This window comes from Bos indicus, chromosome 25 (assembly GCF_029378745.1).
Source record: "Bos indicus isolate NIAB-ARS_2022 breed Sahiwal x Tharparkar chromosome 25, NIAB-ARS_B.indTharparkar_mat_pri_1.0, whole genome shotgun sequence".
NCBI lineage: Eukaryota > Metazoa > Chordata > Mammalia > Artiodactyla > Bovidae > Bos > Bos indicus.
This window is the reverse complement of record NC_091784.1, coordinates 31,646,864-31,660,435: the sequence shown is the minus strand read 5'-3', so window position 1 is coordinate 31,660,435 and position 13,572 is coordinate 31,646,864. Positions and strand designations below refer to the sequence as shown.

General features: G+C 41.6%; 1 protein-coding gene across 10 annotated transcripts in view; it reads left to right on the top strand.

The window, feature by feature from the left end:
• AUTS2 (activator of transcription and developmental regulator AUTS2) overlaps nucleotides 1–13,572 on the top strand; it is a 1,215,639-nt gene that overhangs the window by 387,929 nt on the left and 814,138 nt on the right. The gene's annotated exons all lie outside the window — the stretch shown is intronic.

Sequence of the window (13,572 nt, the reverse complement as noted above, 5' to 3'; positions counted from 1 at the left end):
GGAGGCGTGTGTGGTAGTAGTGGAGGCACCTTCACGTGAGCCTGGGGAAGTGTAACCGCAGCTCCTTCTGGGAGGTGAACAGCGTTGCCTCCCTCTCTGGGGATCTCCTGCTGTGGTGGAGGCTGTTGAAGTCTTCAGCATTAAAGGCTGCCAGTGATTTTTGCAGAGCTGGCCACTGGGGACCATGGTGACACCTTTGTGTGCGTGATACTCATGGCTCTCGCTTTTCTTTTTTGTTCCCAGCTGTCTCTTGATATCTCAGCCAAGCGCATCTCCCCAGCTATCCTTTCTGTGCAGTTTCTCTTTGTTTTTTGCTCCTCTGTGTTCCTAATTGGATTCTTGGGCTCTCTAAAGACTACTTTTGTTCATGAATAGCTGTGTAATTTGGGTGGGGGGAGGTGTAGGGTGACCAAGGCTAGTATCTCTTACTCCACTATTTTGCTGATGTGACTCCCCCAGATACATTCGGAGCATGTGCAGTGTGCTGTTTCCCTCTTGTTCAGTCTTGTCTGTGTCCTTGAATAGAGGTGAAGACCAGATCTAGTAGCTGTTTCCTTCGTTTCTTACACTGCCTACACAAGGCTGTGATTGTGTACTTCTGCCTCTTATTAGTCCTGGAAATATAATTAAAGGCGTAAACAAGGGGGTTGAGGCATATGATTCACTGATTTTCATTGTGGTGATGGTTTTATCGTTCTGCACATGTTGGCCAATATGATAAACCTTTTAGAAACGTCCATTACAGTTCAGCATTGTCCTGTCCAGAATCCTCTAGGACTCCTCATTTCAGTCAGAATACAATCTCAACACTTGGTCATGACTTCTGAAGTCATGAGTGACCCCTGCCCACTTTCATTGCCCCTATCCCACTAGACCTTGAGTCTGTCATCAGCCATCTGTAGTTCCTTAGCCTGTTCACATGGCCCAGGTTTCTCTGCCTCGTATTCTCACGTGGTGGCTTTTATCTTCCCCCTTAGATCTCAGTTCAGACCTTAACTCTTCAGTGTCATCTTCTTGGATCACCTGTCCTTGTTTGCCCCTTTGCTTCTTTTTCATGTGATTTTCCCTTTGAATTCCTTAATATTACTTAAAACCATCTGAAATGATTCTCTTTGAAAATGCATTGACTTTAGGGCTTTTTATTTCTTATTGAAGGTTGCAATTCAGTGATAGCAGGACCTTTAGGATGTTATTCACTGTTAACATCCTCAGCACAGAGTATGTTTCCTGGCTACAGTGAGTGCAGTAAATCAGCATTTGTTAGATGAATGTGTAAATGGACCAAACAAGCCCCTTTTGTATGACAGGTATTATGTTAGCAATGAAAAAATTAAATTAGATTTGCTTCCTGCAAATAATGTTTTCCATAACCTGGAATTGTTAGTTGCAATTCTGTGTGGAAATCCACAGTCAAGCTTATTTGGAAAAAAATAATCCCAATGCCTTCTTCCTTCCTACCACTGTGGCTGTTCATGGCAATAAAGCCAGTTTTCAGGTCAGAACTTTATCGGTTTTGGACAAAGGCCATTGCAAACTTTCCAGTATTTCTAAGGGTCTCCAGACCGTCCTCCTTGACTAGGACTGTGCTTCTTTCTTGAAGAACTAAGTTTTCTGTAAGGCACAGTAAATATTCATTTATATTAACATTATTATTTTGTATGTGTTCTGAAAAATTATCCACATTGGCTGTGAGGACTCAGTTATTAGTGGAATAAGTCATATTCCTTTCAATTCTTAGTATAAATTTTCTGGTGCACCGCCATGCTTGAGATTCTGATTTAAATGTGGGAAACAAATTAACACGTTATTAACTAGAGATATATTAACGCCATAGGTGTTAGATTCTGCAAAAATCCCCTGGTTAGTAGTGGGCTTCCCTGGTGGCCAGGTGGTAAAGAACCCACCTGCTGATGAGGAAGACTCGGGTTCAGTCCTTGGGTTGGGAAGATCACCTGGAGAAGGAAATGGCAACCCACTCCAGTATTCTTGTCTGAGAAATCCCATGGACAGAGGAGTTTAACAGGCTACAGTCCATGGGCTTGTGAAAGAGTCTGACACAATGACTAAACGAGATAATGTGGTAATTATTTGATTAATTTTGTGTTACCTCTGACTCAAATACTGGTAACCCTTTCCCAGTCTTAAAAACAAAATATTCTTTTGGATATAATGACTTATATCTTAGAGTTGTAGTGGCAGTAGGTTTGACAGTCAGAATTGGGTGTGTAATGTCTGGAGAGAAGTTTTGCAGAGGCGGCTTTTGGACTATGTGCCTGTGGTCTCAGAGACAATACTGAGATGAAAAGACTTGAGGATTTTAAGTCTATAAAATTTTAAAGCCATTCCTTATCCCACCATTATATCCCTCAGATGGATTAAACATTTTACAGCTATTTATAAAAGAGTAATTTGACACTGTAATTCAGTTCACAGGACAATCATAGAACATTGGATCTGTAACTGTGTTAAACTAGATAAAATGAACAGGTGCTAGGAGGGCTATTCTAGATTAAAGGAGGCTACAGAGACATGACAATCAGGAAAGCAGAGTGTGAGCTTTGAGCAAATCCTTGGTTGAGGAAAATGCTATAAAGGTCACTTGGGGACAACTAGGAAAATTTAGAAATTGGACTGTATTAGATGGTAGTACTGGATAAATATTAAACTCTTGAGAATGTTAATGATACTGTAGTAATAGAGGAGAATGTCCTGGATCTCCAATTCAGAAGATGTCCTGGATGTCCTGAAATAAAGGGATAAAGTATCAAAGTTTGAAGCTGTTTTCAGGTGTTTCAACAACATTGTGTGTATGTGTGGGTGTAGATGGCATAGAGTGGGGAGAGAAGGAAAGGGGAGATGGGAAGGGAAGGAAGGAGGCAAAGGGTGGGCACAACTAACAAAATGTTAGTTAGTGATATTGTGACAGTTCAGTTCAGTCGCTCTGCTAAGTCGCTTCAGTCGTGTCTGACGCTGTGCGACCCCATAGACGGCAGCCCGCCAGGCTCCCCCGTCCCTGGGATTCTCCAGGCAAGAACACTGGAGTGGGTTGCCATTTCCTTCTCCAATGCATGAAAGTGAAAAGTGAAAGTGAAGTCACACAGTTGTGTACAACTCTTCGCGACCCCATGGACTATAGCCTACCAGGCTCCTCCTTCCATGGGATTTTCCAGGCAAGAGTACTGGAGTGGGGTGCCATTGCCTTCTCCGTTCAGTCGCTCAGTCGTGTCCAACTGTTTGCAGCCCCATGGACTGCAGGACGCTAGGCTTCCCTGTCCATCACCACCTCCTGGAGCTTGTTCAGATTCATGTCCATCCAATCGGTGATGCCATCCAAGCATCTCATCCTCTCTTGTTCCCTTCTCCTCCTGCCTTCAATCTTTCCCAGCATCAGGATCTTTTCTAATGAGTCAGTTCTTTGCATCGGGTGGCCAAAGTATTGGAGTTTCAGCTTCAACGTCAGTCCTTCCAATGAATATTCAGGACTGATTTCCTTTAGGATTGACTGGTTGGATCTTCTTGCAGTCCAAGGGACTCTCAAGAGTCTTCTCCAACACCACAGTTCAAAAGCATCAATTCTTTGGTGCTCAGCTTACTTTATAGTCCAACTCTCACATCCATACATGAGTACTGGAAAAACCATGGCTCTGACTAGACGGACCTTTGTTGGTAAAGTAATGTCTCTGCTTTTTAATATGCTGTCTAGGTTAATCATAGTATTTCTTCCAAGGAGCAAGTGTTCATGGCTGCAGTCACCATCTGCTGTGATTTTGGAGCCCCCCAAAATAAAGTCAGACACTGTTTCCATTATTTCCCCATTTATTTGCCATGAAGTGATGGGACCGGATGCCATGGTCTTAGTTTTCTGATTGTTGAGTTTTAAGCCAACTTTTTCACTCTCCTCTTTCAGTTTCATCAAGAGGCTCTTGAGTTCTTCTTCACTTTCTGCTGTAAGGGTGGTGTCATCTGTGTATCTGAGGTTATCCATACTTCTGGCAATCGTGATTCCAGCTTGTGTTTCTTCCAGTCCAGCATTTCTCATGATGTACACTGCATATAAGTTAAATAAGCAGGATGACAATATACAGTCTTGATGTAGTCGTTTCCCAATTTGGGACCAGTCTGTTGTTCCATGTCCAGTTTAATACTGCAATTGGTGAATCTGAGCAAAGAATATATGGGCATTTGTTGTACTCTTTTTTTAACTTCTCTCTGGATTTAAATATTTTCACAATAGAGATTGAGGGAAAATAAAGAATATAATAAAGAGAAACTAAGTGTGGGAATATTTTCACAGTGAAAATTGGGGGAAAGTATAATAAAGAGAAGATAAGTATGGAAAAGCAATGATTAAAATGATTTTTCATCATTTCCAAAACTCTGTGAAAGGCTGCTTGCTCTCTTGTTTCCATCTGTATTTAAATACTGAGTTTGATGATGAAGTAGTTTTTAGTTGGTACACATAGATTCTATTACTAGAATATGCTCATTAAATGGCTCTATGTAGATAAATAATATTCTTTAGTATGTAAGAAATGAAGATTAGGAGTGTGCAGTAGAAGGAAAAGGTGCATAATTCCAGGTATCTACTGGGTTTCCTGTCAATAGAAGCATTTTGTTTTCAACTTGTTGTATATGTTTGCCCAGGGAGAGGGTAAGTGTGTTTACCAGTTTTGTTGTTACCCTCAGTGGAGAATTTTGAGTATTTTTTAGAAAATATTTAGTTCATTTTCATCTGTGCCAGATGATACCTCATTTCAAACTTGGAAGATAAAAATAGTTACTGTTTTTCAAACCATAAACACTTCTAGGGGTTGGCGAAAGGAGGAAGCAAAGAGGGGGCATGAACATGAGTGATTCTCTGAGTGTCCCTTTGAGAATGCATCTGCCAGCTTTGCTAAAGCTGCCTTCACATTGTTGCTGGTTTCAGGGATGTGCTAAGTGGCTGTTGAAAGGTTGCTGTCTCTAGTGACATAAAGAATGATGTTTGCCTCTTTATAGGGTCTTTATTCCTGCAGAAGACTAGAAGTCTGACTTGTTTAACAATCTTCTCTTTGTGACCCGTATTCTTCCCCGAGCCAATTAGAAAATCTGAAAAGATGAGTTTAGAATTCTCCTAACCCAGCTTTCTTTGTGAGCAGAGGAAACTGTGTTTTTCAGGGCAGTGTGTGACTTAGCCAAGGTGGCCAGTGCTAGTTTTTTCCGGCTTCTATTGTGCATCATGGCATCATTCAAACAAGATAAAAAACTTCTCAGATCCTTTGTACATAGATCCTGAAAGAACGGATAACATTTAATGTCATATATCATAATTATAGACTTACCTGGTGGCTCAGATGGTAAAGTGTCTGTCTACAATGCGGGAGATCCAGGTTCGGGTCATAATTATACATCGTACATGGAGTTTTTTGTGGTGCATGCTTCTCTTTAACTTGTGAACTGTAGGACAGGATTTTTGCCTGTTTTGTATACTGCCATTTCCTGATACCTACAATACTGGCTGGGACGTGACAGGCACCCACTAACTACTGAATGAATGAATGATTGAACCAGAAGGCTAAGAATAGATTAATAGCTGCCCATGTCACAGGATTTCAGGGAAATAATTGATTGGCTAGAGGATCTCACCCCTGTGTAACTAGCTCGTGGTTTAAAGTGAGCAATTAGACACTGGTTTCCTATTTAATTTCCAGTACTCCTCGGAAAAAGTAACACTAAGCTTGGACATGTTGTTGTAGTTTGTTGTTCAGTTGCTCAGTTGTGTCTGACTCTTTGCGACCCTGTGGACTACAGCACTTTAGGCTTCCTTGTCCTTCACTGTCTCCAGGAGTTTGCTCAAACTCATGTTCATTGAGTTGGTGATGTCATCCAACCATTTCATCCTCTGTGGTCCCCTTCTCCTCCCGCCTTTAATCTTTACCAGCATCAGAGTTTTTTCTAATGAGTCAGCTCTTTGAATCAAGTGGGCAAAGTATTGGAGCTCCAGCTTCATGCTCATCTTAGTGATTTGCTAACTTAATGTGAATGAGCAGATCCCCTGGAGAAGGGAAAGGCTTCCTACTCCAGTACACTGACCTGGAGAGTTCCATGGACTGTATAGTCCATGGGGTTGCAAAGAGCTGGACACGACTGAGCGACTTCACTTCACTTTCCCTAGGAACACTTTTTAATGAAAGAAGGGGTAGAACATGAATAAACACAGGAGAGTAAAGATGGAAGAAGTGCTGAAAAATAAGAAAAGATGAAATGTAAAGACAGACTTTGAGTGCATCGTGAGTTTGAACAGGGCAACTTTACTGCTGTGTGGGTTGAGAAATGCTTTGGAATAAATTGCATGGTAATATGTCTGTCAAACTCATTCACAGTTCTGTGACCCCAGGAATTGGTAACATGCAATCATCTGCAACTCAAGATGGGCAGGACTTGAATTTGGTCGATCTCTGGATCCTCAGGACTGTGAGTGGGCCCTCCTGGAGCATTTTAGTGGAGTAAGCTTTGCTCTCTGGAGAGTGTGTTGACCTAATAGCTCAAAGTGCTATCACTTTATGTGCAGTGCACTGTATGTACATCAATTATGTGTATCAGTGTTGCCTCAGTAAACCTGATTAAAAATAAAAATATGCACTAAGCATCTGAGGAAATGTTGAGGATCAGATTCATTTATTATGTGCAGAATTCTAGTTTAGGTAGAAAGTTGTTGAAATCATGGATCCAAAATGATAAATTCAGCTCCTCAGAATAGCTACTAGAGAACAGACAGCTTCTAGCCTTGTATCTGACACATAGTAGTTATTTAATAAATATTTGTGGAGTGTGGGGCGACTGGGGAGAAGACAGAGGAGGGTTTTTTGTGTGTGACTGGTTGGTCATTTAAGTTGTGAATAAACCAAGACTCAGGGTTCCATGGATTGTTTCTGTTTTGAGGCTTGAGATGTTCTCCTGACAGTTGTTACTGCCTTCTAGATGTGTGTACCCGGTCACTATTTAGACAGTGGGAAAATGAGTAAATCTGTGTTCAGAAGAAAAGTAATTTAAAAAAGAGAAATAGAAGACTGCAGTAAACACTTTGTGCATGCCACTTTACCTCCTTGTGTGTCAATTTCCTCATCTGTGAAGTAGTAACAAATTTACTTCATAGGGTTGGTTGGTAAGGTTTAAAAGAGATAACCTCTGAAAGGGTATTTGCATATGGTGGTGCCTAGCACATTGGCTCCATAGGAGTGTTAGCTCTTCCTGCTGGGGACCATGTTTATAGAGATGTAAGGCTGAGAGAGTAGAGCTGAGCTTAAGTCAGTAGAAGAAGTACTGGGAGGTGGGAAGAGGACATATGGGATCTTGTGTTTCTTAAACACAAGAAATCTTGTGTTTAATTAACGTGAAAGTCATTAATTGATGGGAGTGATGGGAAACTGGTGCAGAGAGCTGGAAGCGCAGCATCTTGTGCGCATAGGTCTGTCCTGACCTTCCTGGAGGGATCAATACAGGGACCTCTTAGTGCCTTCATTTCCCATCACTGAACAGTTGAGCTTAATTTTATTTGTGCTTTTAGTGAAGTGATTTGAGGTCCAGGGACACCTGCTGAGGTGATAGTGTAGGAAAGCACTTCAGAAAGGTCAGATGGAAGACAGATGTGGGCCACAGCAATGTGAATTAAACATTTTGTTTTTCCTGTGGGCCTTTCTATGAATGAGGAATGATCCCCAGGATTGCTCCATCCATTCCAGTGTTCTTTCAGAATCCTGACAGGAGTGGCTCACTAACCACTGATGGAAACAAATGAGCAGCTGGTTGTCACTGCATCTCAAATGGTCTACCCCGTAGGTAGCCCTTGGATGAGAATTTCCTTAAAACATTCCAGGAAATAGACCATTGTTAACACATTTGGAAAACAAGTATGTGTTGTTCACTCAGTAAACTTCAGATGTGTTTATGGGAGCTTAGATCAATTGAAATGTAATAGGAAATTAAACACTATGTCATATGATAATCTAAAGCATTAGGAGGTTGAAAGTTACTCTAGAACTTCAGGCGACTGTGGTGTGTCATTGGAGGTGAGTCTTTGGTATTTTTTTAAGGTGCCATTTCCAGAGTGTATGGGGGCCTGTGCATGTTTGGAGCAGGAGGAATATGGGGATTCTCTGTGCCTTCCTCCCAGTTTGATTGTAAACCTGAATATGCTCTGAAAATCTTATTTAAAAAACATTATTGTAGAGCTGAGAAAGACCTTGGAACTCATCCAGTCACAACTCTTTACTTTAAAAGCATTAGGAACTGGGGATGAAATATAAGCAGTTTCTTTTTCCCAAAATTACATTGTGAATACAGAGTTTATCTTGATATCTGAATATTTTCTCCCCTAAAACACATTTTTCTTTGTTTTAAAGTAGCTTGTTGGATATCTAAGCAAAGAACATAGTTCTTCTGTGATATACCTATAATGTTGTTTTTATATATTATATTTATATCTACAAGGCCTCCCCTCAAAAATGGGAAAAACTCAATTAGATCAAGATATCAGATATGGAAATCCTTTTATTCCAGAGCCTGGAAATCTCATATTTGTCCACTAGTCATATCCTCTTCCTGGCATTTTTGGTGATGCTCCTGTCTATCATATCACTCAATCACTGTATTCATGTGGGAAAGGGGCACAGGAACTCAAGGAGCAAGTGATGATTAGTGGTTCCCTCCACCTCTCAGCTCATTCACAGATCTACTGAGGGGAACATAAGAGACATCACCACCACCAGCAGTATCACTTACTTTGTGCTTTAAAGATTGCAACATACATTCACAAGTTATGTAACTTTGTTATCACAGCTATCATTTACAGCAGATAGTATGTACTCATTTTGCAATATACAAGTATATCAAATCACCCCATATACCTGAAATTTATATAATGTCGTATGACATTTACATCTTACTAAAGTTGGGAAAAATAATATTATTAGCCTAACATTACAGATGTGAGAAGCAGAATTCAAAGAAGCCAGTGAAAGGGTGAGGTTAAACTCAGATCTTCTGAGTCTAAAATCTGTGCATAATATTATACAATGTAATATAAATCCTAGTTGTGGAAGCTTCACAGAACTGCATAACTATATAAGAATAAAAAGAGCAGGTGATATGTAATGAATGAGTAGGTCACATATGAGAGCACCTGACCTGTTGCATAGTTATGGTTGAGCTGGAGTTGAGGGATTATCAGCCTGTGTGCCTCTGAATATATTTGAAACAGTCACCCAGGAAGGCTTTTTGGAGATGATACCTGGAGGAAGTTTGGGATGGTTGAAAAGAAGTATGGTTACACCAGAGCTGCAGAACAGGATTAAAAAGGCAGTACTACCTTTAACATAAATTGTTGAAACATCTCTGCACCTTAGCCCCAATTCAAACTTTTATGGGTTTAAGAATCACAGAGCTAAGGGGTTGCTGCTGCTGCTAAGTCGCTTCAGTCATGTCTGACTCTGTGCGACCCCATAGACGGCAGCCCACCAGACTTCCCCGTCCCTGGGATTCTCCAGGCAAGAACACAGGAGTGGGTTGCCATTTCCTTCTCCAATGCATGAAAGTGAAAAGTGAAAGTGAAGTCGCTCAGTTGTGTCCCACTCTGTGTGACCCCATAGACAGCAGCCCACCAGGCTCTGCCATTCATGGAATTTTCCAGGCAAGAGTACTGGAGTGGGGTGCCATTGCCTTCTCCGGAGCTAAGGGGTAAACTGAGCTAAAAGTATCTGAATTTCAGGAGCTTAGCTTTTTTGGAAACCTGCCTCCATCCTTCAGCAGGGCTTCCTCTGTGTTGGCTTCTGTGGGGTAGAAGCAGAGACGACTCACATGTTCTGCCAGCTCAGCAGCCCTGGGAGAGTGACCCTCATTCTTGTCCTTTCCAACAAGAATCATGCTACTACTCCTCTGTGGTCTGACATTGGTCACATGGCCATTCTTAAATCAGTTACTTGTGACTGGATCTATGTGATGACCACACCCTGTGGTGGTGTGACTCTGCTGGGAGCCTGAGGTAGGTGGCGTTAATTCTTCAAAGGAAACTTGAGCTGTGGTTACCAAAGAATGAAGAAAAGGTGCTGAGGCAACAAAAACAATAATAAGGTTTAAAAATATATTTTAGAGGCTTCCCTAGCAGTCCAGTGGTTAAAACTCCATACTTCCAATGTAGAGGGCATGGGTTCGATCCCTGGTCGGGGAACTTAAGATCCCACATGCCATGAAGAGATATATATATATAAGAATTCTGATTTTATTTTCCTTTTCTAAAAGTGGGGGAAGGAAGGTGATCTCTTTTAAGGCCTAATTCAGAATAAAGTAGTAAGAAATGCTCCCTGGTAGAATAAAAGTCTTATAAAACTTGAAACAGTAACCTTGAGAAAAATCAGAGCTTTAAAGGAGACAAGGGCTTAGGCAGTGTACAGACAGAAATCATAATGCTACCTGCTTCAGGCCCCAGGAAAACCTAGTTTGTGGTAATCATACCGTGATCCTGTATTGAGCTTCAAGCATACATTGGAGGAAGAATTGAGAGATTTATTAATCGGGCTTCCACTGGTATTTCTTTGTACCATTCACAATTTAAAATTGAGAAGTCAGGAATTGAAAGAATCTGGGGCTCCACTAGAATATTGACTGAACACCAAGCCTTTACTTTATTCTGACTCTCAGTCAAGCTTTAATACATAACAATGGTTTGTCTAAATAACATTGCTGCAGTTCTCAGTAATTGTTAACAATAATAATGCATAAACAATTTTCTATTCAGAGTCAAATACTTTTTTATGCAGATAATTGCTATTTCCTTTATCCTAAAATACATGTTAGATTCTTGCCAGTGGAAATTGAGACATTGGAACTGAAATTAGCAGAAAGCTTTAAGTCCAGTAAAGGTATTTAGTCTCAGGAAATATTTAAGGTATCTGCAAACATTGTTTTATTTTTTTCAACAGCTCAGTTTATTCAGTTAGTCTTCTAAGCCAACAAGTAAACCTTCAGCCTTAACAATCACAGCTTCATTATTATTCTCAGATTTGTGCTTGGTCCTTTAAATCTGTCTAAATTGTTCTACAATAATTTCTTGTCCACAACTTGTGTGGCCTCAGGTTTTAAAACAAACTGAGATTGTTACTGCCAATTCCTGACTGCTGTAGTATTTGTAGTAATTGAATGCTAGTGGTTGGAGGTTTAGGAAAGATTTGAGAATAACTGGTTCCAAAAATATCCCTATGTGTGTTTGTGTGTGTTCTCTTGCCTGTGTGAATATGTTGGAGTAGGAAGATGATATGTTTTGATTAGGTGTTTGACTTTATTCAGAGTGTACTTTGGAAAACTTAAAACATTTCAGTGGGATTATAGTCTGTAATAACTGTGTTCTGAGAAAACCATGGAGGGTTAACAATTCAGGTGACAGATTATCTCCCATTCAGTGAATGCTGATTTGTGGACAGATACTTCTCCCTGTTGTGAAGTAGTTCCCCAGGCACCCTCTCTTGAATCTCTTCCACCAGGCAGACAGATGAGAATGAAAAATAAATTCCACATGTGATTTAGTTTAGGGTTTTGTGCATATGTGTGTGTGTGTGTGTATGTGTGTGTGTGTCTTTTCTGCTTGTGCGAGCTGTTTAAGCTCAGTGCAAATTCATTAAAAAAGACTCATTGTCTAGTTGTCCTGATAGCATCAACTGGCCCTTTTTCTCTCCTGGTGCAGTGGGACATCCATTACCTTGTAGGGCCTGACTGCTAGGATTGTTCCCAGAGTTCAGGACTGTTGAACCACAATGGGCTCTCCAGGCTTTGTGGCCTTAATAAGCCCCTGTTACTGGCTTTTCAAATATTGGTCTACCTATCAAGCCTGGCCGTGTGTCAGGAGAGGGGAGGCTTTCTTTAGAGCCACCACTGATGGATCACATGCTTTTTCTCAAGAGAGCAAACAAGCACTTTTTTGTTTAGGCTCAGTAATACTTGGCAAAGAAATACAGCTGTAATTATATATCCTAGTTCTTGTTCTTTTCTCCCCATCTGAGTTTTACTCCCCTCACCCTCAACTTTACATAAAAGCAGCTAGCATTGGATCTGAAGTAAATGTCATGAATGAATAATAATTTCTTTCATTTACACAGTAATTAAACCTGTTGAATGCTGACTTAGTGCTTTACTGCACTCTAATTTAACTGGAAGATTTGGCCTTTGTGAATTCACAGAAAAGGGAAAAAATAGAAATTAAATACCTACTGAGACTATTACGGAGGACATTTTTCAGAAGGGTTCTTCCTCCTCCTGTTTCTCTTCATCTCGTGTTTGCCTTCTGCTTCCCGGGATACTTAATACTTAAGAGTTGTTCTGCAAATCATTCTTCAGTTTTTATGCCCAGCGGTGCCCAAAGCCAGGCACCTCTGGGTCAAGGCGATTGGCTGCCACTGCAGACAGAAGGCCAAGGGCCTGCTCTGCTGCCTCGGCAGAATTGTTGCTGCTGGTCTTCTGGAGCATTTGAGTTCTTTCTGGCTAGTTTCTACATTCCTTTCCTTCTTAACCCATAGAATTCGAGTTGGTGAGTCCTTCCATCGGTCTTCATGATCATGCTTGACATGATCTGTGACAGCCAAAATATGCCTGAAAGCTGATAGATACATCCAACCCAGCAGTGTTTTGGGAATCTGTACCACTCTACTGGAAATGGCAACCCACTGCAGTATTCTTGCCTGGAAAATCCCATGGACAGAGGACCCTGATAGGCTACAGTCCGTGAGGTCAAAAAGAGTCAGACACGACTGAGCGACTTCACTTTCACTTTCACCACTCTACTGAAAATTTCTGCCTGTGTACAGTCTGAGTCACTCAACTTGTCTTTCCCAGAGTGTCTCTCAGGTGGGTCCACTTTGTTGTGGAGGAAGGTGTTTTACAACACCAGTCAGTTTTCATCATCTTTCACCCTGAGGACTGACTGGCCATTTTAATAAAGACTTCATTCCCAGAGCTCCCTCCTCAGGAGTTTGTAAGTTCCCTCAGCGATAGTCTCTGACCCTGAGAGGGCCCTGCTGTTTACCTGTTGAGCAGAGATTGTTCGACGTGCTGTGTCTCCAGAGGCAGTGCAGGCAGGAACTCTGGCCCCGCCTTCCCAAAGCTGCAGCAGACACTGTAGAGAGGACCGCCAGCGCTGAGGGCTGTGCCGCAGGGGCCTGTTCTCTGCGCTTCTCCTCACAGGAGCCGGCCTTCTGGGCCAAGTGGCCGAGCCTCTGACTCTGAGAGAAAAGTCCTGCTGTGTTTCGTGCAGGTTGTGTGCTGTGTGGGTTGTGGATGGTGAGGGCTCCCTTGCAGTGCTGTCTGGGAGCACTGACTAACTTTATGGGTGTCGGATACCTGGCACACAGCCAGTCGGTAAATGCTAGTCCTTACCCGCGTCTGGAGACAAAGAGAACACAAGTGTTTAAGTGTTTTTTTTTTTTTTTTTTTGTAAGACAAGTACCCTTCCTCATATACGCCCCTCGTCACTACTCAGGGCCAATGTTTATGTGACTTAATTTTCTTTTCTGTCCCTTCTTCCTCCTGCCCACTCTTCTTCCTTCCCTC